This window comes from Helianthus annuus, chromosome 13 (assembly GCF_002127325.2).
Source record: "Helianthus annuus cultivar XRQ/B chromosome 13, HanXRQr2.0-SUNRISE, whole genome shotgun sequence".
NCBI lineage: Eukaryota > Viridiplantae > Streptophyta > Magnoliopsida > Asterales > Asteraceae > Helianthus > Helianthus annuus.
This window is the reverse complement of record NC_035445.2, coordinates 70,600,909-70,625,281: the sequence shown is the minus strand read 5'-3', so window position 1 is coordinate 70,625,281 and position 24,373 is coordinate 70,600,909.

The following is a 24,373-nucleotide window of genomic DNA, read 5'->3' as shown; positions in this document are numbered from 1 at the left end:
CCGAAGACGTATCTATGCTGAAAGCTTCAAGGTGTTTGAACAGAGGCTGTGTAATTTACATGGCTCAAGTGATAATAGAAGAACCAAAGCCGAAGATCGAGGATCTTCCTGTCATTTCTGAATACCCCGAGGTTTTTCCTGAAGAACTACCTGGTTTGCCACCAGATAGACAAGTGGAGTTCAAAATTGACATCATTCCTGGAGCAGCTCCGATAGCCAGAGCACCTTACAGATTAGCGCCAACGGAAATGAAAGAACTGAGGACCCAGTTGGATGAACTGCTGGCGAAAGGTTTTATCAGACCTAGTTCATCTCCCTGGGGAGCTCCTGTCCTATTTGTAAAGAAGAAGGACGGATCGATGCGGTTGTGCATCGACTATAGAGAACTAAATAAAGTTACCATAAAGAATAGATATCCTTTACCAAGGATCGATGATCTATTCGATCAGCTGCAAGGAGCAAGCTACTTCTCCAAGATCGACTTAAGGTCGGGTTATCATCAACTAAGGGTCAGAGATGAAGATGTACACAAGACTGCATTTAGGACTCGCTATGGTCATTACGAGTTCCTAGTGATGCCTTTCGGGCTCACAAATGCACCGGCTGCGTTCATGGATCTCATGAATCGCGTTTGCAAGCCATACTTGGACAAATTCGTCATAGTCTTCATCGACGATATCCTTATCTATTCCAAGAACCAAGCTGACCACGAGAAGCACCTCCGTTGCATTCTCGAATTACTACAGCGTGAGAAACTCTACGCCAAATTCTCGAAATGTGAATTCTGGCTACGAGAGGTCCAGTTTTTAGGACACGTTGTGAGTGAGCGTGGTATCCAAGTGGATCCCGCTAAGGTAGAGGCAGTCATGAACTGGCAAGAGCCAAAGACGCCTACCGAGATTCGTAGTTTCCTGGGATTAGCAGGATACTACCGGAGATTTATTGAAAATTTTTCAAGGATTGCTGCGCCCTTGACTTCCTTGACCAAGAAGAAAGAAAAGTACATTTGGGGCCCAAAGCAGCAAGAGTCCTTCGAAATACTGAAGCAAAAGCTAAGCAACGCACCTGTGTTGACATTACCGGAAGGTACAGATGAATTCGTAGTTTACTGCGATGCATCACACACGGGCATGGGGTGTGTGCTTATGCAGAAGGGCAAGGTGATTGCCTATGCTTCAAGGCAATTAAAGGTGCATGAAAAGAATTACACCACCCATGATTTGGAGTTGGGTGCCGTTGTATTTGCACTGAAGTTGTGGAGGCACTACCTTTATGGTATTAAATTTGTGATTTATTCAGATCACAAAAGCCTCCAGCACCTGTTCAACCAGAAGGAGTTGAACATGAGACAACGCCGTTAGATGGAAACCCTGAATGATTATGACTGCGAAATCAGGTACCATCCCGGCAAGGCGAATGTAGTCGCCGATGCATTGAGCAGGAAGGAAAGGGTAAAACCCATTCGAATCAATGCCAAGAGCATTGAAGTTAAAAATAATTTGATTGAAAGGATTTTGGCTGCACAGCGAGAGGCTGTGTTGGAAGCTAATTATCCTAATGAAAAGCTGGGAGTAACTGAGGAGCAGTTGACTCTTAGCAAGGATGGAATTCTTAGGCTGAATGGACGTATATGGGTTCCGATTTATGGGGGACTACGAGATGTTGTTCTCCAGGAAGCCCATAGTTCCAAATACTCAATCCATCCTGGTGCTGATAAAATGTACCAAGACTTAAAGGCAAATTATTGGTGGATAGGCTTGAAAAAGTCTGTAGCCGCTCATGTAGCAAAGTGCTTGACTTGTGCTCAAGTCAAAGCCGAGCACCAAAAGCCGTCTGGCTTGCTACAACAGCCTGAACTTCCCGAGTGGAAGTGGGAATGCGTAACTATGGATTTCATAACCAAGTTACCCAAGACCAGGAAAGGAAACGATACAATATGGGTCATAGTTGATAGGCTGACTAAATCAGCTCATTTTCTACCCATCAAGGAGACGTATAGCTCCGATATGTTAGCCCAACTTTACGTTGATAAGATTGTAGCCTTACACGGCATACCTGTGTCTATTATTTCCGACAGGGATACTAGATACACATCTCACTTCTGGAAAAGTTTCCAGCAATCTTTGGGCACGCGTTTAAATTTTAGTACGGCTTACCATCCACAGACGGACGGTCAAAGTGAGCGTACTATCCAAACACTAGAAGACATGCTTCGTGCATGTGCGATCGATTTAGGTGGTAACTGGGATAAAAACCTACCCCTGATCGAATTCTCCTACAATAATAGCTACCACACCAGCATAAAGGCTGCGCCTTTTGAGGCATTATATGGTAGGAAATGCAGATCGCCTGTTTGTTGGGCGGAAGTAGGAGAGGTCCAATTATCGGGACCAGAGATTGTTTTCCAGACAACGGACAAGATTGTCCAGATCCGGGAACGTCTCAAGGCTGCCCGCGATAGGCAGAAGAGCTACGCTGATCCAAAGCGTAAGGATTTTCACTTCGAAGTGGGTGAAAAGGTATTACTTAAGGTATCGCCCTGGAAGGGGGTGATGCGTTTCGGCAAGAAGGGCAAGCTGAGTCCGAGATACATAGGGCCTTTTGAGGTCATTGAACGAGTCGGATCAGTTGCCTATAAACTGAACTTGCCTGAAGAGCTCAATGGAATTCACAATGTGTTCCACATCTGCAATCTCAAAAAGTGCTTCGCCGACGAATCGTTGGTGATTCCACACACAGAAGTGCATATAGATGAGAGCTTAAAGTTCATAGAAAAACCTTTGTCGATTGAAGATCGACAGGTGAAGAAGCTTCGCAGAAAGCACGTACCGATTGTAAAAGTCAAATGGGATGCTCGTAGAGGTCCTGAATATACGTGGGAAGTCGAAGCTACAATGAAAGAAAAATACCCCTATTTATTTGAGTAAATCTCGGGTCGAGATTTATTTTAAGGGGGTGAGGATGTAACACCTCGAATTTTTGTGTCCAATGATGTGTTAACACGTGTCATTTGTTTACACGTGGCATCTATAATAAATAAAGGACTAATTTTGACAAACCTTGAAAGTATATAAATTCGATGGTTATAAATGTCAACAAGGGTAAATATACTGTATAGTATCCCTAAATAATGCTTAAACCTTCAATCGATTAAATTATAGATCGTACAAAAACAAAACGCGGAAGAAAGTGAGAGATTACAAACTACAGGGGTTAACTGTGTCAACATGTTTAATAATACCTCTGAGTGACCCTTTAACGTTCCAAAGACTTTGTAACGGTATTATACCCTCACTAAAATAATATATATGAATTTCGCGAAGTTTCGATATGAAACGAGAAAGTTACGATCGAATTCGTAGAAGAAGGGTTAAAAGCATCAACAGTGAAAGTTAAGGCTTTCCAATATAATTAATAAATAAACCGGGGACTTTATAATGCGGGTAATTAACACGAGGCCCCTATCGGTAAATAACCGAGGGCCAAACCGCAAAGTTACCCCTTCAAAACCGAAAGGTCAGGCGAATCATTACGAAAGATTTCGTTATTAATGGCCAGATTCTGTAATCATTACAAAAAGATTTAAAAATCCTGATTTCTTAACCTTAGGCGACCCGCGTGAAGGTTAAGGATTAGTTGAGGCGGGCCGCGAGCCTCCTCACTAATTCGCCTGATTTCTTAACCTTTAGGCGACCCGCATTAGAAAGCATGGGAACTCCCATGCGGGCCGCGTAAAGTGCCCAGATGCAGAATGGTAGTAACTACTTGGCTTTTGGACCATTTGAACGATCAAACCTTAATCAAAGAGGCATGGGCACCCTACAATTGACCCATATCACTCAGGGGACATCTACCCATCATCATGATCAGTAGTAGCATGTTGTGTAATGATTTTAGGCCTTGTTCTTGGCTATAAATAGCACCATTGTGCTCATAACATTCACAACATCAAAACTCACTCCTCTGATCATTCCAAGAGCTCTAAAGCTTTCCCCTGTGTTCTTAAGTCTTCTCTTAAAGCTTCTGTAAGTAATTCAACCTTTGTGGTTTCACATTTCCATAGTTATAGCTCATAAACGCAACCGTCGTAACTAACGGTTGTCATTACAATAACTCGCAAATGATTCAGTCCTATGACGAATCAAAAGTAGTTATAAGTTGGTATGAATGGAGGTAATAAACCCCTAAAAGGGTTCCCTCTGATCACCACTCTAACTATGTCAATTATCGAGTCAAACGTGCGGTTAAAAAGTCAACAGAAAGCTATTTTAGCGATTTAAGCATAATCTGTAATGTATATGTTATGGAACCTGTTTTGACAATCATAAAACATGATAATAAGTATATAAACATGTTTGCGCTCGTTTGAATCGATCATTTGCTATATAGAACCGGTTCGGAGCCGAATGTCGCAAAAGTTTGACTTTTGCTTTGACTTCAGTTCTGACCCGTTTTAGTGAGGTATAAATATACCTTAGGACTCTCTTAGGACCAGGTCACATGTTGGTATAAGCCTCTGTGGTCGGTTCATGAGTTATCCGAGTCTTTTACATATTTCCGTCATTCGCCTAAAAGTTGACCGTAACGGCCTTTTAAAATTAAAACGAGTGTTTCGGACACGTGAACGGACCAAAACCTTGCTTGTTAAATTATAAGCATGTCCTTAAAGTTTCACGTCAATCCGAGGTCTAGAATGAGAGTTATGCTAAAAGGCGCACTTTTAAGAAAGTTTTGTAATTAACGGCGCAATTAGCATAACGCCCATCTAACCCAGGTTTTCGTCACCAAAACTTTTACCCACTGTGGTAAAATAATATTTTGGGAATTTTAAAGATTTTTAATAATTTTTACCTTGCTCATAACCTGCGGTTATGGCTACGGTTCGGTAAATACCGAATATGCCCTTTTCGGCCAAAACGGGAGTTCTACAAGGTCTTTTGACCCGATTCCAATTGCCACTGGTTTTAAATAATAAATAAAGTATTTTTAGCTTTATAAGCTGTTCTGGAAACTCAGATTTCCTGTAGAACTCGAAAAGCCTTTTTAAAGTCTTTAAAATGACCGAAAAGCCCCTACGGGGCATAATATAAACTTAAACTCGTTACGGGCATTACGGAAGGTATCTTACTGATACCAAAATACTTTTAAGGCATATTGACTTAGGAAATAAGCGTACGACTCTTATGGTTAACCGTTTCGCCTATTTGCGCACACGGTACGGCTCATGGAACTAGTTTTCGTGCAATAGCCGATATGGGTCAAATTATATTATTTGAACCCCAAAATCCAGAGTATGAACTATAAACCCATATAAAACAAGTCACTGAACTTGTTGGGTCCAAATCATACTCCATTCTCGGTTTTCGCCTCTTCGTGCGAATTAACCATATCTATATATCGGAATCAACCGGTTTAAGCTACGGCTACTATAAGGACCGTTAGGATTCTAAGAGGTTAATTAAAACCTTCGTTCCAGATTAAGAGCCCCAGTAAAAGCTATCGGTGACTTGATCTTAATTAAGGATTTATACTTGCAAAGGTAAATACTTTTGACTTATTTCCCCTATATGGGCTTGGGTTACGGTATATTAATACCGCTTGATTGAGCATTATGTACTTCCATCGCTTAGGTGGTTAATTGATTAAATATGATTGGCTCATTTAAACAGTTTTGTTGCTTATAAGCCTTTGGGGGGTTTAATGACCGTTGTCCCGGATATCCTTGGCATCATTTTATGAAATGGCCACGACCATCGACATCCCGGTGTAGGCGTACACCCGGTATAAAGTGTCGACATTAAAACTAAAAGACGTAGCCGTTGGTTTCTGTACTACGGTTTTACGCAAACGTGGTGTGTCTATAAACCTTTAACCCGGCACGACCCGGGCTACTGAACGCATAAAAGAACATGTAAAACGTTCACAAGATCATTATGAATTTTCCCAAGTTATAAAAGAGTTTGTGCCTTGTGCATTCAAATCAATTTTAATAAACATTTTCAAATGTGTCAGTTGAACGTATTTACCAGTGTAAACTGACGTATTTTCCCCAAAAAGATTAAGTGCAGGTACCTAAACGTAATTGGCTGGTATTAGCTCCCTAGCGTCGGGATAAGCCTCGCAAGCTTGATTGCAGTATCTGATGGAACAATATTTTATATCTATTTACGATCCACTGTGGATATATCCAACCCCTGTAATACATTTTGATATTACGATCAGAGGTTGAAATTTATATATTTATCTTATGCTTCCGCTGTGCATTATATAATTGTGTGGTTTGACTATATTGTTGCCAACATCGTCACGGTAATCCCCCACCGGGCCCACCGGTGAGACACGTGGAAATCGGGGTGTGACACTTCTGACCTTAGTTGTCAGATCATCAACCTTCTTTCCGTTGAGATACGTGATCGTATTACAAAATTTGCATTCTTTGATGCAATTTTTGCAATCAACATCCCCATTGACTTTCTTACCTGATTCAGTCGTTGACGTGTTTGAACTAACCTGGCTTTTAGACTCAGAGACGGATTTAGAATCTACCTCAATCGCCTTAGCTGCCAGCACCTTGTCAGCCTTCTTTCCAAGGTTTTCAGCAGTCAACTCCTGAGTAGTGTCAATGATTCCAGTATCAACCTTCTTTGACTTCTCTTTATCTTCTTTCTCTTTCTCGTCTCCAGTTCCCCGCCATTTATTCTGTCAGTAATCATCATCATTTTTTAACTCTTTGATTATGGCCTCTAAGTCAAGAGTGTTGTGAACAATAGCAATGTTTCCAAATGGGTCAAGATAACACTCCCTATCTGGATCCCATTTATTTGCTCTTTTTGCTTCCGAAAAGATACCAGATATTCTGATCATTCTGTTTGTGGCAATCATCCTTCTGTAATTATATTTCTGTTCTTCAGTTCTGTCGTCTTTCCACGGAACATGTTCATTCTTTGCCATGAAAGCGTAACATACCGCATCTTCCTCCGGTAATAATTCACTCCAGTCGTAACCCTCATCATCATAAATCATCGCAAGAGCTCTAGATTTCTCTTTATTCTCTTCAATTTGCTTCATTCTTGGCGGCTCCGATTTGTTTTGATGGTATATCGCCTTCTTGTAGTAATCTTCCCTGAATGGGTTCTCAGACTCATCAGCATATGTGTTTCTGCATTCACGCTTGAAGTGACCTTTTTGCTTACACTTGAAGCATGTCACCTTGGACTTGTCAAACCCCAACTTGGTAGATGGTCCACCAATTGACTTCCTGCCGGTTATTTCCATGAAACGCTGTGCTCGACGAACAGCATTGGCCATGCACCACCTTATGTCAATTAGTTCCATTTCTTTAGGATCTATTTGATCATAATCCTCTTTTGTTAGGTTGGTGTTGCCAAACTTCCCAGCCACAAGACTTTCATAAGATTCCAAGACCGAAGCTAGGAAAACCATCTGCTGCTTGGCTGACTCCTCGCTAAAATTCTGAGCATTCTTCATGTCTACAGCGATGTTGCAGTGAAACAAGTTCTTTGTATCAGCCTGGTTTGAATTTGATGACGACCCACTGTGATAACCACTGTGATATCCACTGCTCTGACTTTCTTTATTCGTTGTGGAGACATTCTCAGCAGAAAACGCAGTTTTGGGAGATTGTTCTTTGGCATCATGCTCTTTGGATAATACAAATCCAAGTTCTGCTGGTACGATGAGTGATTGACTTTGAATGTCTTCTTCAGTTCCAACTCGTGACTCTCAAGTTTATCAATTAGCAAATCTACAGTCAACACTTCTGGTGCTTTGATAGTATTTTTCAGCATCATCGCATAATATTGCCAATCCATCTCGTCTGGCAACGAATCGAACAATTTGTCTACTAGCTCATCTTCAGGAAACTTAATTCCATGTCTAGCTAGTTCCAGCTTCAGGTGCCCAAACCTCTCGATCATTTTAGAAACTGATTCATTCTTTAAACATCCGAACAAATCAAATTCTTTCCTAAGAAGTTTCTTTTTGTTTTTCACGATTTCAGTACTTCCTAAACATTTCTTTTCTAACTTTATCCAGAGATCTTTCGCACTTGAGTATTCAATCAGAGAGATTATACCTTCACGAACAGATTGAAACAGCAACGCAATACATTTTTGCTCAGCAACAAACGACTCTATCTCATCAGATGTTGATAAAGTTTCACCCTTTATGCTTCCAGCATGGTATCCATTTTTGAGACTCTTCCAGCTCAGAAACGCAAAAGCCATTAACCAATCTTCGAATTTCTTTGCCCACCGACTATATTCTTCAATAGCCATCAACTTCGGTGGTTTGTTGTAAGTTCCGAAAGCAATTTCAACCTCCAAAGCATCCGATAATTTCTTCTTGGCATTTGGCGGGTTCTCATTGTTGTTGCTTGTAGATGTATCATCTCCCGAATTTCCAGCAAAAGCGTACATGTAACTAAACGGGTTCAAGAAAATGTCATCCATCTTGAATGTACCTGACAAATCAGCAAACACTTAGAAAAATTTTCGAAATTTTGAAAAACAGTGATTTCGAGCGAAATCACCTATGAGCGAAATCAAGATGTACTCTTGAGCAAAATCAGATCAATGTCTGATTATGAGCGAAATCAGTTTTTTTACTGATAAGCGAAATCAGCAGTATGTCCCTACGAGCGAAATTAGGTATTTCGCTCCAAATGGTCAAGTAACTTTTGAACGAAATCAATTGTTTTCAAGCGAAACCCCTCGATGTCCGTAAAAGCGAAATCAAGTTTTTAGCTAATTTTCACCATTTTTAGTCCGAATTTTAACCTGATTCTATCTAGGGTTTGTTATTACTATGTTTTACACGTTATATTCGAAATTCAGGCCATTTCAACCGTAGGAACCAGTTCAAATCAGAAAAGTATGAGAAGAAGTGAGTAGAAGTAAGAGAATCTGGTAGAATCAAGTTGTAGTAGTATGAACTCCTCGTCCTGAGCTCTGATACTACTTGTTGGACCGTTGTATGACCCTAAATTGTCAGTTAAGGCAGTTCATCTTTGTGTACAAAGGTGGAATCAGTGTAGACAAAGTAACAACAACTTTTCCTTTCAATTTCCTTCTCTATTAATGCTTTCTGAGTAGATTTTGACAGAGTTTCGACACCTATAGCATGACCTGATTTCGCTCTAGTGGTTACAAATGAAGATCACACATAGGTATTTATAGTGAGTCTGATTTTGCTCCAAACAGCATGAGCGAAATCACCATGTGATCGTATGAGCGAAATTACCAGGTAACCCTATGAGCGAAAACACCAACTAGACTCTATGAGTGAAATCACTACTAAACATCTTGGAGCGAAATCACATGATTACCTGATTTCGCTTCAAATGACATGAATGTCATTTGGAGCGAAATTACAATCTAAAACCCTAATTTGATCTCCAAGCTCCAATCTAACCTATCTAGACCTAAGACTCGATACAAACGCAGTTAACAGACATTCAAATATTAAAAAAAATATTAAAAAAATTTTTGTGTGTTTTTAGCTATTTTTAGGCATTTTCGGTTGTGTTCACATTGGTTCTCGCGGTTCTCGCAATAAAGGGTGGTTCCTAACGGATCTTTGTCCTATATATATATATGTGTGTGTATATATATATATATAGGGGATGGTTTAAATGAGAACGCTAAATATCGCGAGAACCGTGAGAACAAATGAAAAAACCATGAGAACTTGGTCAAAAACGATTCAAATTAAAAATTTCTTTTTGTACTTATCATTATTATTTGAATACAATATTAGAAATTAAATTTACACGTCTAATTTTCATGAATTCGTAAATAAAAAAAATTTACACATGTGTAAATTTGTTATATTTACACACGTGTAAAAAATCAAGTAAGAGTGATTTTGAGAGTAGAAATGGATTATTTGATGTTGTGAATTCTTTTTTGATGTTGTATTTTAATTAGAATGAGGTTTGTATTAAAAAAAAATTCAGTTTTGATTAGTTTTCTCATTCGTTCTCACGATTCTCGCAATATTTAGCGTTCTCAATATAACCCTCCCCTATATATATATATACATATATATATATATATATATATATATATATATATATATATATATATATAGGGGACCGCTAAAATGAGAACCACCTCGAGTTGTAAGAACCGTGAGAACTACACCGTACGGGGCGAGTTGGACCAATTTTTTTTCATAAACGTAGATGCGTGTATTATAAACACATTTGTAAAAAAAAAAATTTTAAAAAAAAAATGTCGTGTGTGTAGTTTTGAGCACCACAAGTTTATGTTTACGGGTACCGTAAATCTTACCGGAAAATTTACGGGTCCCGTAAATACAAACTTGTGGTGCTCAAAACTACACACACGACATTTTCTTTTGAATTTTTTTTACAAATGTGTTTATAATACACGCATCTACGTTTATGAAAAAAAATTTTGGTCCAACTCGCCCCGGATCAAGTAGTTCTCACGGTTCTTACAACTGGAGGTGGTTCTTATTTTAGCGCGATTCTATATATATATATATATATATATATATATAGGGTCGGGATTTAGAGAAAACGGTAGAAAGTGTGAGAACGGTGAGAACGCTTATGGATCGTCCGATTAAAACAATCTTGGACTAGATTGGCGCGGTGGCGTTTTCGTAAATAACATCAATTTTATTACGTGGACGCGCTTCATTAAGGGTAAAAAGGTCTTTACACCTCTATACTAAAACGCCATACTGATGAATAAAACGTCATTACGGACCAAAACACATCGCTATATAAACAAAAACATCCAGACATAAAAACACACCCCCTAGAACCTGAAACGCCATATTTTCTACTATATACCATTCATCTTACAAACACCAAAATCCCCAAAATATCAAACACAACTACACAAAAAACGCCATATTTTCTACTATATACCATTCATCTTAGAAAACACCAAAACATTCAAACATCAAAGATTCCAAAAAAATCGACGGTTCTTTTAGATACACTATTTCCTCAGTAAAACGCCAAAAATGCAAAATATTGTTTCTTGTATATTCAAATATTGTTCTACGCCAAAGTTTCGGATAATGCATTCTTCCCTGAGGTGCTGTGACTCAAATAACATTTTGCTGCATGAGATGGACAAATCATAAACAAAAACATGTTGGGGTCAGACTTATGTCATTTTCTGTGTTTTGTTCTTGATGAATATTAGAATGGCATGAAAAGACGAATGACACTGATGAGTTTTTTGAAGATACATATTCAAACAAAAAACTTATGTCATTTTGTCTTTACAAACGGCCACAAAAACACAAGCATGGCTAAGCCAAACCACCAGCGAACATGATTAAAAGAAGAAAGAGACTGATGACAGTGAAGATTTGGAAGATGAATTGTTTTTATTTTTATTTTTTTAATTTTCTTTTCTGTTGCTTGTTATGTATTTTCACTGAATTGATTTTTCTCTGAGTTGGGTATCTCTATAATCTTTTGCTGAATGAGATGGACAAATATTCAAGATAAAGAGACTGATGACACTGATATGACATCATGTCACTTTGTTCTTGATGGATATATTGATGGCATGAAGGGATCAATACATTTGAGCAGGCGTTGGTCTTCAACATGTCATCAAACAAGTGGGAAATAGCGGGGAACTGGCTCAAACGAACTCCGACTGGACTCATTCCAGCGGCGTTGGAACCGGCTCGTCGGACCCTAACTAAGACCCCAATATTCAGTCTTACAGGTGAGTATACCACAGCTGATATCTGTTAAGGGGTAGGTGCGAGGGCCGTGAGAGCTCAGGTCGATACTTCCGTATACGCAGAGAGATGACGGCTTCGACTTTAATGTGTGTCCCCTTTAGAGGATCTTTTGTTTACAACAGCAGCGACTATCAATTTTATTGTTTCATCAGCATGCTGAGGGCGAGCTTATATTTCAAAGCTTTTTGCAGAAAGTATTATCCGGGGACTAGGTCAGTACTTCCATACAGCAGAAGTCCCGGGATAATACCCCAGATATCACTGAGCATACAGACCTAGTATCTCAGAATATGGGACCCTTCAAACAGGATTTCAGGGGTTACCTATATATCCTGGAGGTGTTCCCCACGTAAACGCAAGTGAAATTTATGTTAATATCCCAAACTGATCTACTAATTCTGTGAAAACCTACCTGCACATCTTTAGCGAGACTACTTAATTGCATTTATACATTACAATTCTTTAGCGTACTGTGCCAGTCTAGCTGATGTACTATCATTTCCCCTTATTCGCACCAAAACTCATTTTTAATTTTTCCGATGTTTTTGACATTTTCAAATTTTCTAATTTTTTGAAAATTTTCTCCCCTAAAATCAAAATATGTTTCAATTTTGATTTTCTGGGAAAATTTGAAAATCAAAGCAATAAACTTTACAAAGTTGACAACATGATATCGAATCGCTTCAATTCGCCATCCACTTGACGTAAACAATCAGAACTCCCCCTCTCAACAAACTATTTTCCCATTATGATCTCAAAACACTTAAGTTTGTTTTAATCAAAATGTTTCCGGAAAAATTAGTTTGTTTACCAATCATTTGTAGATTGGGGTCACTTCATCACATTGTTTTTTTCATCCACATGACAGATTTTACAATTCCAGTTTTAGATCTCAAACATCACTTGTAGAAAATCAAGTACAATTTAATGTCCCTGATTTACCACATGTAAAGCGAAAAATCACCAGAGTGAAATTTCTCAAGAAATGTGCCGATTCATGTTCCACGCTTACCAACCTGGGAACTCCGGCAAGTCAGGTTTTTCATTTAAACAGATTCACCCAAGCCTGACTGTCCTTGGGTGATTTCGAATTCTTGTTCAACAATGGTGGAAAATTTGCATCATCCATTGTTAAACCTGAATTCTCAGATTTTACCTCAACAAATGGCTCTTCTGGTTTTGACACACCAGAATCATTGCCTGCACATGGCTTATCTGACTTTGACCTGTCAGATTCATTGCCTGAAGGTGGCTTGTCTGACTTTGACACGTCGGATTCATCGCCGACCATTTTCTTCTTCTTCTTTTCTTCTTTCGTCCTCAGATTTGTATCCGATGAATTCGCCTGGCTTGACTTTGCACTTGAGGGAGTCGATTCATCAGAACTCTTATTTGATCCACCAGATGAACCCGAGGACAAAATCCTTTCGAGATACTCTCTCGCCTTCTTTCTCTTCTTCCTCAGTCTGTCTTTCTGCCCCTGAGAAAGCTTCACTTTCTTTTCTTGAACTTTAGGTTCTTGAACCTTCTGTTCTTTGGGCTTGACATTGACTGTTTTCTTTGCCATTTTCTGAGAATTAACCCTCACTCTTTCATTCGATCTCCTTGGGCAACCTCTGGCAATGTGACCTCTAATTTGACAGTTAAAAGATCTCCTCGTCTCATAACTCCAACCTTGGCAGCTAACAACAATGTGTCCTTGGTAACACACTCTGTTATCGTACCAATCACCATTTTCACACCAAACACTCAGATCAAAGCACTGTTTGGCTTGGTGATACTCTTTCCTCCTCTTGATTGCTGGATTTGACTTTTGAGCATTGTGGTCCGACCTGCACCACTTATTGCTAACAATTTTTGAATTTTCATTTTTCAATTTTCGTGCTTTTTGAATGCGATTGGATGATCGATCTGATGAGCTTTTATTCTCTTTTTGAACAATTTTCTTCTTTTTAATTTTTTGTTTCTGTTCCGCTTTCTTCTTCAAAGGTTTTTGCTTAGAGCATTCACCTTTTTCAGTTGATTGCAAAACAGTTTTCTGAAATTTTTCTTTTAATTTCAAAAACAATTTTTGTTTTTCAATTTTTTCATTTTCATCATCAGATTTCTCATCATAATCTTCAACTTTGCCATTGTCAAAGTTTGTGACATCGTCACTTATTGGAACGGAATTGATCGGTTTTGGACAGGGAAAATTCAAACTGTCTGATGAAGTCACAAAACCTTTCAATTTCTTCTCAAGTTCATCAATCTTGTTTCTAGAATTCTCAGCTTCGTTTTCAAGCTGAGATATTCTTTCAAGATGAGACTTGATTGATTTTTCATTCTCATTCTCATTCTTCATGTTTTCAAGAACAGTCTTTTCATTTTCCAAAACTTTTATCTGTTTTTGAAATTTCGTTTCATTTGCTTTCAAGTTTTAGTTCTCAAGTTTTATCCAGAAATCTTCATTTTCTAAAGATTTCTTTTTGCTTTCAAAGTCTTTTTCTAACTCTTCGATTTTCTTTCGAGCACATTCACCTTCTTTTTCAAGTTTAATAATTTTCTGAAGATGGGTATTTATCATTTTTTGCTTTTCGATGTTGTTTTGACTAAAAACATTTCTCCCATCTTCAAGAATTTTTATTTGACTTTGAAATTCTTTTTCAGCTTTTGATTTTTCAATTTCAAAACTTAATCTTTTCTTCAAAAACTTTTGTTTTTTCTTTCAACTTCTTGTTTTCTGATGTCAAACTGTTCAAATTACTTAACAGTTTGTCATTTTCAACTTTCAGTTTCTCACAAATTTCTTGAAACATAAGAATCTGTTTAATATCAGCTTGCTTCTCATCTTTCAACTTCTTGACTTCCAATGTCAAACTTTCCGCATCCTTCAAGAGTTTGTCATTGTCAGTCTTAAAGTTGTCACATTTGGTGCATACTGATTCAGAACTTGAAGATTCATTCTTCACAGATTCTTCATTCTTTGCCTTTGTCTCTGTCTTGTATGTTCCTGCACAAACAATTTTAACAAAATCAAGAGGATTTAAATTTGTATCAATAAAACATCCCCTTTTAAAATCATATTTCATGTTTTGTTTTGCAGCAAAACACATACATATCCTCCTATCAATTTCAGTAATTACATCCAAATTGATTTTATCTAGATTTCCCAAATTCAATTTATCTAGATTCTCTTTGATTTTATTCATCAATATTTTCTTTTTATCAGAATTTTCATAACTATGCTTTTGAAGTTTATTGATGAAATCAAATGGATGTAATTTTGAAAATTTAGGCTCTTGTTTTAATTTCTTTAAAACATCATCCCATTCGGCAGGTAAAGCGTCTGCCAACTTTGATATTTTTTCAGTATCTGTCAATTTTATTCCAAATGATTTTAACTTGTCCATCAAGTAATCAAATCTCTTCTCCATCTCTTTCATGGTCTCATCATGTTGACAAGCAAACCTTTCAAGTCTAAGACTCTAAATCCTCTTATCATCTTGTTCATACATACTCGTATGATACCAACCATATCTATTTAACCTTTCAACAAACTCATTCTCCTTTTCATCAAACGTTTCTGCCATCTTTCAAATAATCCCGGCAAATCTTTCTCTCAAAGTGTCACAAAAGCGAAATCCCAAGGTGTGAGTGACACAAAAGCGAAACCCCTTATGTCCAGATAAGCGAAACCCTGATGAACCTTAAAATCGAAACCCCAAATGTTGCACTATAAGCGAAACCTTGATGTGCACTTGGAGCGAAACTATTAATGTTCAAAAGAGCGAAACCTCTGATATGCACTTGGAGCGAAACTATCAATGTTCAAATGAGCGAAACCTCCCAACTGTATGACACAAGAGCGGAACTATTTGAATTTTGGAGCGAAACCTTTGATCTTTGGACACAAAAGCGGAACTACCAAGCAATTTGGAGCAAAACTACACAATGTCCGTAAAAGCGGAACCACTTCGCACATCAATTTGGTCCATTTTTAGTCCGTATTTTGGTCTGAAACTTTCCAGGGTTTGTTAATGTCCAATAACACACAGCCTGTGAAATTTTGATCCAATTTTGACCGTTAAAACTTGATCTAATGATGAAAGAAGGTATAAAATTCAGAATTTTTGAGCGAAAACGAGCTAAACGGTAAGAACTCTTCCTCCTGAGCTCTGATACCACTTGTAGGAACGTTAGACGACCTGATGAGTCGATCAGAAGAGTGCTCAGATTGAATCAGAGGCGGAATTCATTGATTCAGTCTTTGTTTAGCTTGATTCACAATTTAACATCTCTTTTATTGATATGCTAACAATGTACAAGCGTTGGAGACAATCTGGCAGGGCTTCACCGTATCATACAAGACCACAACTGAACTGCTATTAGTTTCGCTCATGTGACCCCTATATATAGGGCACATGGTTTCGCTTATGTATACATGCTCACAAGAGCGAAACCATTACATTGACAAATAAGCGAAACTAATCCTAATGTCACATAAGCGAAACTATCTTAGTGTCATATGAGCGAAACTATGTCTAAAACATGATTTCTCGATTTCCGTGTATGATACAATCTGCCCTAACCTAAGACTCGAACTAATATGTAGTCGACAGACAACTGCACCAACAGTTGTTCAGTTTTACCAGTTCGTTTTGAAATCATAAGTTGTTTCGTAAACCACGAGTTAACCAATACTTTTGTTTCCCAAACTTTTTATAGTTGGTGGGGGCTTCCCATGTGAATTACCATTTTACTCTGTTTCCCAAACATAACCATAATCAGTGGGGGGCTTCCCCTGTGAACCATTAGACCATACCATATCGACCACTAACGAAATATAAGTTGTGCCCTGCATCAGTGTCTATCATCACTGACAGTTTGCCATAGTCCATTAGTACACGCCCGTTCGAACGACACGGTGTGAGGTTTGTTAAACCTAATAGCGCTATTAACTAATGACCCGCTCGCCATCGGCCTCGGCGATTAAGTCGATATAAAGAGGAGGGACTTCATGATAGAGTTTTGTCTAGTAAGTTAAGCTTGCTGTCCTACCCAAGGAGACCGAGCGTACGTGTTCTACCCAAGGAGAATACGTAGGAGTTATAGTGGCATCCTACCTAAGGAGGATGGTCGTACATATCCTACCCAAGGAGGATATGTAGAGTTCCGTTTAGTTCATTAACCCATTCCCAACCCCTGGGAATCCCATGCCTTATAGAAAGTGTGAACTCACCTCAGTTTGCTCAGTATGCTAAGATTACTCGCACAATTAATTCAATCAAAGCCTATAGTTTGCACATACACACAAATCAGTTGACATTTACATGTTTGACTAACAGGCAAGATCATCACGTACATGCAAGTAACAAGTATCACATAGCATTTTATCAGTCACACAAGTTCATGCAAGTCATACTTATCATTTAACAACAGCTAACTAACCTAGTTAACCCTTAACAGACTTAACTGAGTTCACTGTGCAGTTAAGTAACTTGACGAAACATACATGTTTCGTCGTGAATCCCTTCGGCGAAACCCCTTGGTTTCGTCGTGATTTTCCCTTAGCTAAACACCCCTGTTTCGCCGTAAGCTCCATCGACGAAACACTCCGGATTCGTCGACATGTGTTTCGCCGACAAGCAACTGTTACGTCGACATCAGTTTCGTCGGCATAACCGTTTCGTCCAATAAATCAGTTACGTCGTGTTATCAGTTACACATAGAAACCCTAATCATTCTGAACAGCCGTTTTATACTAATCTCGAACAACCAGATATCATCCAATCATCTAAATGCTGTAATCATCAATCAGTATACATAAAACATACAAACATGTAATCATCAATCATTATACAGAAAACATACAATCGTACAGTAACCATATGCCAACCTTAGCAATCTAGCATATGAGATAGCCATTGCACAATACAATATTCACAGATTTATCATTACTGTCACAGCTCCCGATCCCTAGTTCCCGGGAACGGGCGGCCGTGAGCCAGTTTCGGTGGTATCACGTTTATTTATCCAATTTTGGCAGCGGAAATTTTCATCAGGGCCGTAGTTAGGAAATATTTAATCAGAGTAAACCACCATGTTTTATAACATTAAACATATGGGTAAAACCCAAGTTTTCAATACACACATTTCATAGGAATAAATCCTATTTATTTAATAAAAACATCCATTTTATTCTTAGGTAACTTTATTGCCACTTTTCCAAGCCTTCAGTGCTGTCCAGCTGGCTTCTATTTGGCTTTCACATTTTGTTACCTGAAACGCGTTTTAAAAACATTTTGTCAGTGGGAAATACTGGTGAGTGAATCCCATTTTAATCAGGTTTAAATAAAAAGTAATTTCACAGTGAACAGTATTGAGGGCGATCCCGCAATTACATTTGTTTCCAAGTTATATCAATTATCACCCGTTGGTACTGTCGAAACCCGACTTGTGGAAATGTTACTCCTTAACCAGGTTGTAACCAATTTTGTATACAAAACCCCAACATACCCACGATAATTGTATTCTTACAAATACTCAATAACTGTTATTCGCATAGAAAGGTATTTAAGGTTTTGTAAAAACATTTAACAAAAAGAGGATTACTCACATTGTTGTCTTAGGTTATTCTTTAGGGTTTCCTGGTGAATATCTATAATTTACACAAATGCACGTGTGTTAGTATAATAACCCATTTTAACATTAGTAATACCCTCCCCGAGACGGCATTCCAACGACTACGTCGGGCAGAACCACGACAGCCGTTACGGAACCCTAGATCAATCGGGCAGCGTATCTAATACATCTCCAGGGGTTATAATACTTACATCGTAGCAGAACCTCGCTATTTTAGGGGGGTATAATGCCCGGGTATAGTAACGCCACTACAGAAAATTAAGAAAGAAAGAAAGAAAGTGAACGAACAGACTGAAGGCCCGTTGCGTTCTATTTATAGTGCTGAAATCGGACTTCCAGGCGGCCCGCGTAAAGTAAGGCTAAGCCTTACGCGGCCCGCGTCAACATGCGGTCAACGTGTAGCTTGGTCCGGTCATCTACTAGGTTCGACACGATGTTGACACGTGTCAGCTCAGGGTCGTGCCACAATTCAGGACACTCGCGGCCCGCATGAACTTAGACTGACTCATACGTGGCCCGCATGAACTAAAGGTTTCAGCGGAGTCCGGTTACATCCTAATGCGGCCCACGTTAAGTTGAGGTGAGGTCATACGCGGCCCGCCTCAACTTAAGATTTAGGGTTTTTAATTTATTTTATGTATTATGTTCTACTTTGGGCTCGGTTTTCACATACGGGGTGCATATAAAGACATGTTGAGACATTTTAAGGTATATTAGGGTGTAAAAATTATTTAGGAGGACATCGATTTTACCGAGGGTTGTTATATCCTCCCCACCTTGTTTTAGAGCTCGTCCTCGAGATCTACTAGAACAAGTGTGGATATTTCCTTTGCATTTCTGATTCAAGTTCCCATGTGTACTCAGGTCCTCTTTTAGAGTCCCATTTCACTTTGACCAAAACTAATCTCTTATGTTTGAGATTCTTAATTTTCCTATCTTCAATTTGTAGAGGTCTTTCTACAAATTTGAGTTGTTCATTTACCTCTATATCCTTGAGAGGTATTACGAGTGACTCATCAGCTAAGCACTTTTTGAGATTAGATACATGGAATACATCATGTATTCCTGCCATTTCCTCTGGCAGTTGTAGCTGATAGGCTACAGGTCCTACTCTTTTAATAATCTTGAAGGGTCCAATATACCTGGGACTTAGTTTTCCTCTTTTGATGAATCTTACTACTCCTTTCCAAGGAGAGACTTTTAATAATACTTTATCTCCTATCTGAAATTCTAATGGTTTGCGTCTGTTATCAGCGTAGCTCTTTTGTCGATCACGCGCTGCTTTCAGTCGTTCCTTGACTTGAATGATTTTATCAGTTGTTTCTTGTACTATCTCGGGTCCAGATAGTTGTTTTTCCCCAATTTCTGCCCAACAGACTGGGGTTCTGCACTTTCGTCCATAAAGTGCTTCGAATGGTGCAGCATTAATACTTGTGTGATAACTGTTATTATAAGAAAATTTTATTAAAGGTAAGTGTTCGTCCCAATTACCTCCGAAATCGATTACACAAGCTCTAAGCATGTCTTCCATCGTCTGGATTGTCCTTTCGCTTTGCCCGTTTGTTTGAGGATGATAAGTTGTGCATAAATTTAACTTGGTTCCCATTGCTTTTTGGAAACTTGACCAAAAATGAGAGGTAAAACGGCTATCTCTATCAGAAACAATTGATAAAGGAATGCCATGTAAAGAAATGATTTCATTTACATATAATTTGGCTAATTGTTCCATACTAAAGGTTTCTTTCATTGGTAAGAAATGAGCTGACTTGGTTAACCTATCTACAATCACCCAGATTGTATCATTACCTTTTCTTGTTTTGGGTAATTTGGTAACAAAATCCATTGTTATCAATTCCCATTTCCAAACTGGCATTTCTAATTGTTGTAGCAAACCTGAGGGTTTCTGATGTTCAGCTTTAACTTGTGAGCAAGTTAAACATTTAGAAACATAGGCTGCTACATTCTTTTTCATTCATATCCACCAGAATTTTTTCTTTAAATCCTGGTACATTTTATCACTTCCTGGATGCATCGTATATTTAGACTTATGAGCTTCTTCTAATATACGGTTACGTAAATTTCCTAATTTAGGTATCCACATTCTCTTTTTATGGAATCTCCAAATTCCATCTGTTCCTTGTTCTAACTCCTTAATCATTCCTTTTAATTTTTCAGTATCCTCCTTGATTATTGATTCTTGTGCTTTTCTAATTTGATCGTTTAAATCAATTTGTAGATTTAATTTAAGAGAACGTACCCTTTTTGGCTTTTCGTGATACTTTCGACTTAAAGCATCAGCCACCACATTGGCTTTTCCTGCATGATACTAGATATCACAATCATAATCGCTAAGTAACTCCATCCAGCGTCTTTGTCTCATATTCAACTCTTTTTGCCCAAAAACATACCTTAAACTCTTATGATCTGTGAATATGGTAAACTTACTACCATAAAGATAATGTCTCCAAATCTTAAGGGCAAAAATTATAGCTCCTAATTCCAAATCATGGGTTGAATAATTTTCTTCATGACTCTTAAGCTGTCTAGATGCATAAGCTATAACTTTTTGACGTTGCATTAATACACATCCATAACCTAACTTTGAAGCGTCACAAAAGACTACAAAGTCTTCAGTTCCTTCTGGTAATGCTAGTATGGGTGTATGGGTTAGTCTTTGCTTAAGAATTCTAAAGGCTTCTTCTTGTTTTGGTCCCCATTCAAACTTAACAGATTTACAGGTTAACTTAGTTAAAGGAATGTCTATTCTAGAAAAATCTCGGATAAATCTTCTATAATAACCGGCCAATCCTAAGAAACTTCTAACCTCGGTTGGTGACTCAGGGGTTTTCCATTTGGTAATTGCCTCGATCTTTGTTGGATCTACATGAATTCCTTCATGATTAACTAAATGTCCGAGAAATTGTACTTGTTCTAACCAAAATTCGCACTTTGAAGATTTAGCATACAGCTTTTCCTTTCTCAATAAACTTAAAAGTAAGTGCAAGTGCTTTGCATGCTCCTCTTTACTTTTAGAGTAAATTAGAATATCATCTATGAAGACAATTATGAATTTATCCAAATATGGTTTACACATTTGGTTCATCATGTCCATAAATGCGGCTGGGGCATTGGTTAAACCAAATGGCATGACAGTAAATTCATAATGACCATACCTTGTTCTGAATGCGGTTTTAGGAATGTCCTCTTCCTGTACCTTTAATTGATGATATCCTGATCTTAAATCGATTTTAGAGAAAAATCGAGCTCCCTGAAGTTAATCGAACAAATCATCGATCCTCGGTAATGGATACCGATTCTTAATCGTGACTTTGTTCAATTCACGGTAGTCAATGCACATACGCATTGATCCGTCCTTCTTTTTAACAAATAAAATCGGCGCTCCCCATGGCGATGAGCTTGGCTGTATGAATCCTTTCTCCAACAATTCGTCAAGTTGTTTCTTCAGTTCTTGCATTTCCGCGGGTGCCAACCGGTAAGGTGCTTTGGCAATCGGTGCTGTTCCTGGTAATAGGTGAATTCTAAATTCAACTTCTCTGTCTGGCGGTAGTGACGGGTGGTCCGTAGGACAACCCTTAAGTGCCTTAAAAAGATTAAAATCCCATGCTTTACACGTTTAATTGTTTGAACTTGGTAACTACTAGTTGTTTGGACGTGCAGGTGCAAATAGAGCTTAAAAGGGAAGTGATTTGGAGCATCAACGAAAAAATCAATTTTTGGAATTGAAGAATTAAGAGGATAGCATGATAGAGGGCGAAATTACGAGAACGTAGGCGAAAACGGTGAAGAAAACGGAGTTGAAACGAAAAAGTTATGCTGAAAATAAGTTTTCATGCTGAAGCCTGCCGTAAGCTACGGCAAGGGCCGTAGCTTACGGCGCCGACTGGCACTTTTTGTCACCGTATGACAGTTTAAAGCCACCGTAAGCCATTCCAAGCCACCGTAAGCTATGGTAGCCACCGTAGCTTACGGCGCTGACCTACGTAAATGTGTAACTTCCACCTTTTAATGCGGATTTATGATGCCCTTTCACCTCTAATCAATCCCATTCGGTTACACAACACTGGAGGACGAATTTTGGCTAATTTTTGGAGCTTGAAGACTATCTTTATCATTGTTTTTCATGTTCTTAACTTGTTTGAAGATTAAAACTTGGTTTATTTTGTTTGTTCAAGCCATGAGTGGCTAAACATTTTGTGGTCATCTTTGGTGGAAGGTTTTGTAAGACTTTATGCTTTATTTCCTTATTTCTAGAATAACAATCTTGATCTTTATTGAATTGTTTGTTATGGTGTGTGATTGATTGTTAGTAAATTATTGATTCTTATGTTAAACTAATTAGAAACCATACGTTCTTGGTGCTGTTGGCAATCGAGATATCATGGGTATAGTTAGGCTTGGGTAAGGGTTGATTGATCATCGGGTAACAATCTCACGTTCTAGGAATCTTAGTACTTAGTTCCCTTTCATCACTGCAATTGATCACACATGAACTATGTCTATGTAGTTCTTTCTAGTGGAATGTTAACATAAATGTCAAAGCAAACCGAAAACTAAAGATGATCATTTGTCCCTAATTTGTTTACAACCAAATCTTTTCTCTTTCAATTTAATTAGTTTAATTTAGTCTAAAACCAATTCACTCACATAAACTCTTGAACTTTACTTTTCTTGCATTTAGATTAATTTAGTCAAGTTAGATATAATCTTCCAAATAACACATATTCCACAAACTCCCTGTGTTCGATACCCACTTACCACTATCTACTTAGTAGTAATTGGATTAAATTTGATTGTGACCATGACATCACGTCAGGTAGCCCTGGCAATTCTTCTGGAAAGACATCTGAAAATTGGGACACTACTGGAATGTCTTTTAATTCTTTTCCTTTAGTGTTAGTGATTATAGAAATCAAATACACTATAGATCCTTTCCTTATATAACTTGCAGTTTTCATCACAGAGATGAATTTAGTGGATCTAGATGGTTTATCTCCTTTAATTGTGATCTTTTCACCTCTTGGTGATTTTACCTGAATTGACTTTTGATCACATAAGATATTGGCTTTATTGGCTATTAACCAATCCATTCCTAACACGACATCAAATCCTACCAGATTCATTGGGTAAAGGTTTGCAATAAATTTTTGATTAAAAATTTCTATTTTTGCTCCTTGCAAGACTTCAGAAATCTTAACGGTTTCTCCATTTGCTGTTTCTACTAGACATTCTTGTGGTAGTTTAGTTAATGATTGATTTAGGAGTTTGCAAAATGAAGTATTAATAAAACTTTGGTTTGCACCAGAGTCAAATAATACTTTAGCAAAAATATCATTAACTAAAAACGTACCAGCAATAATGTCTGGAATCATCCTAGCTTCATCTGCAGTTAGAACGAATGCTCTAGCATTTTTAGGATTCTTGTTATTTGCAGCTGGAGCCAATTTTGGACAGTTTGCCTTAATATGACCTTTTTCTCCACAGTTGTAACACGTTCCATTACTGGTTTTTCTCCTGCAATTTTCTTCCTTGTGCCCTGGCGCATTACAGTAATTGCAGTAAGGAGAGCATCTTCCCGAATGCTTCTTTTTGCAGTTTCTGCAGTATGGTGCTGAGGTAGAACCTACATTCCTACGATTGGAATTCCCAGAACGGAATTCTTGAGTAAGCCTTTGGGTTAGGTTTCTCCTCTGGTCTTCTACTCTAGTTCGCACTAGTTCATCAGTCAAGGTATTGGCTAGTTCTACAGCTTCCTCTATGGTTTGGGGTCTAGCTGCCTTGACTACATGTCTAATTTCTCCAATTAATCCCCAGATGTAACGGGAGATTAATACCGGTTCAGGTGATGCAAGGGTTGGTACTATCCTAGCATATTCAAAGAATGTGGTAGTGTAACCCTTACTGTCTATCCCGACCATTCTTAGATTCAGAAACTTATTTGCTATCTGTTCTTTTTCATTGGGAGGACAGA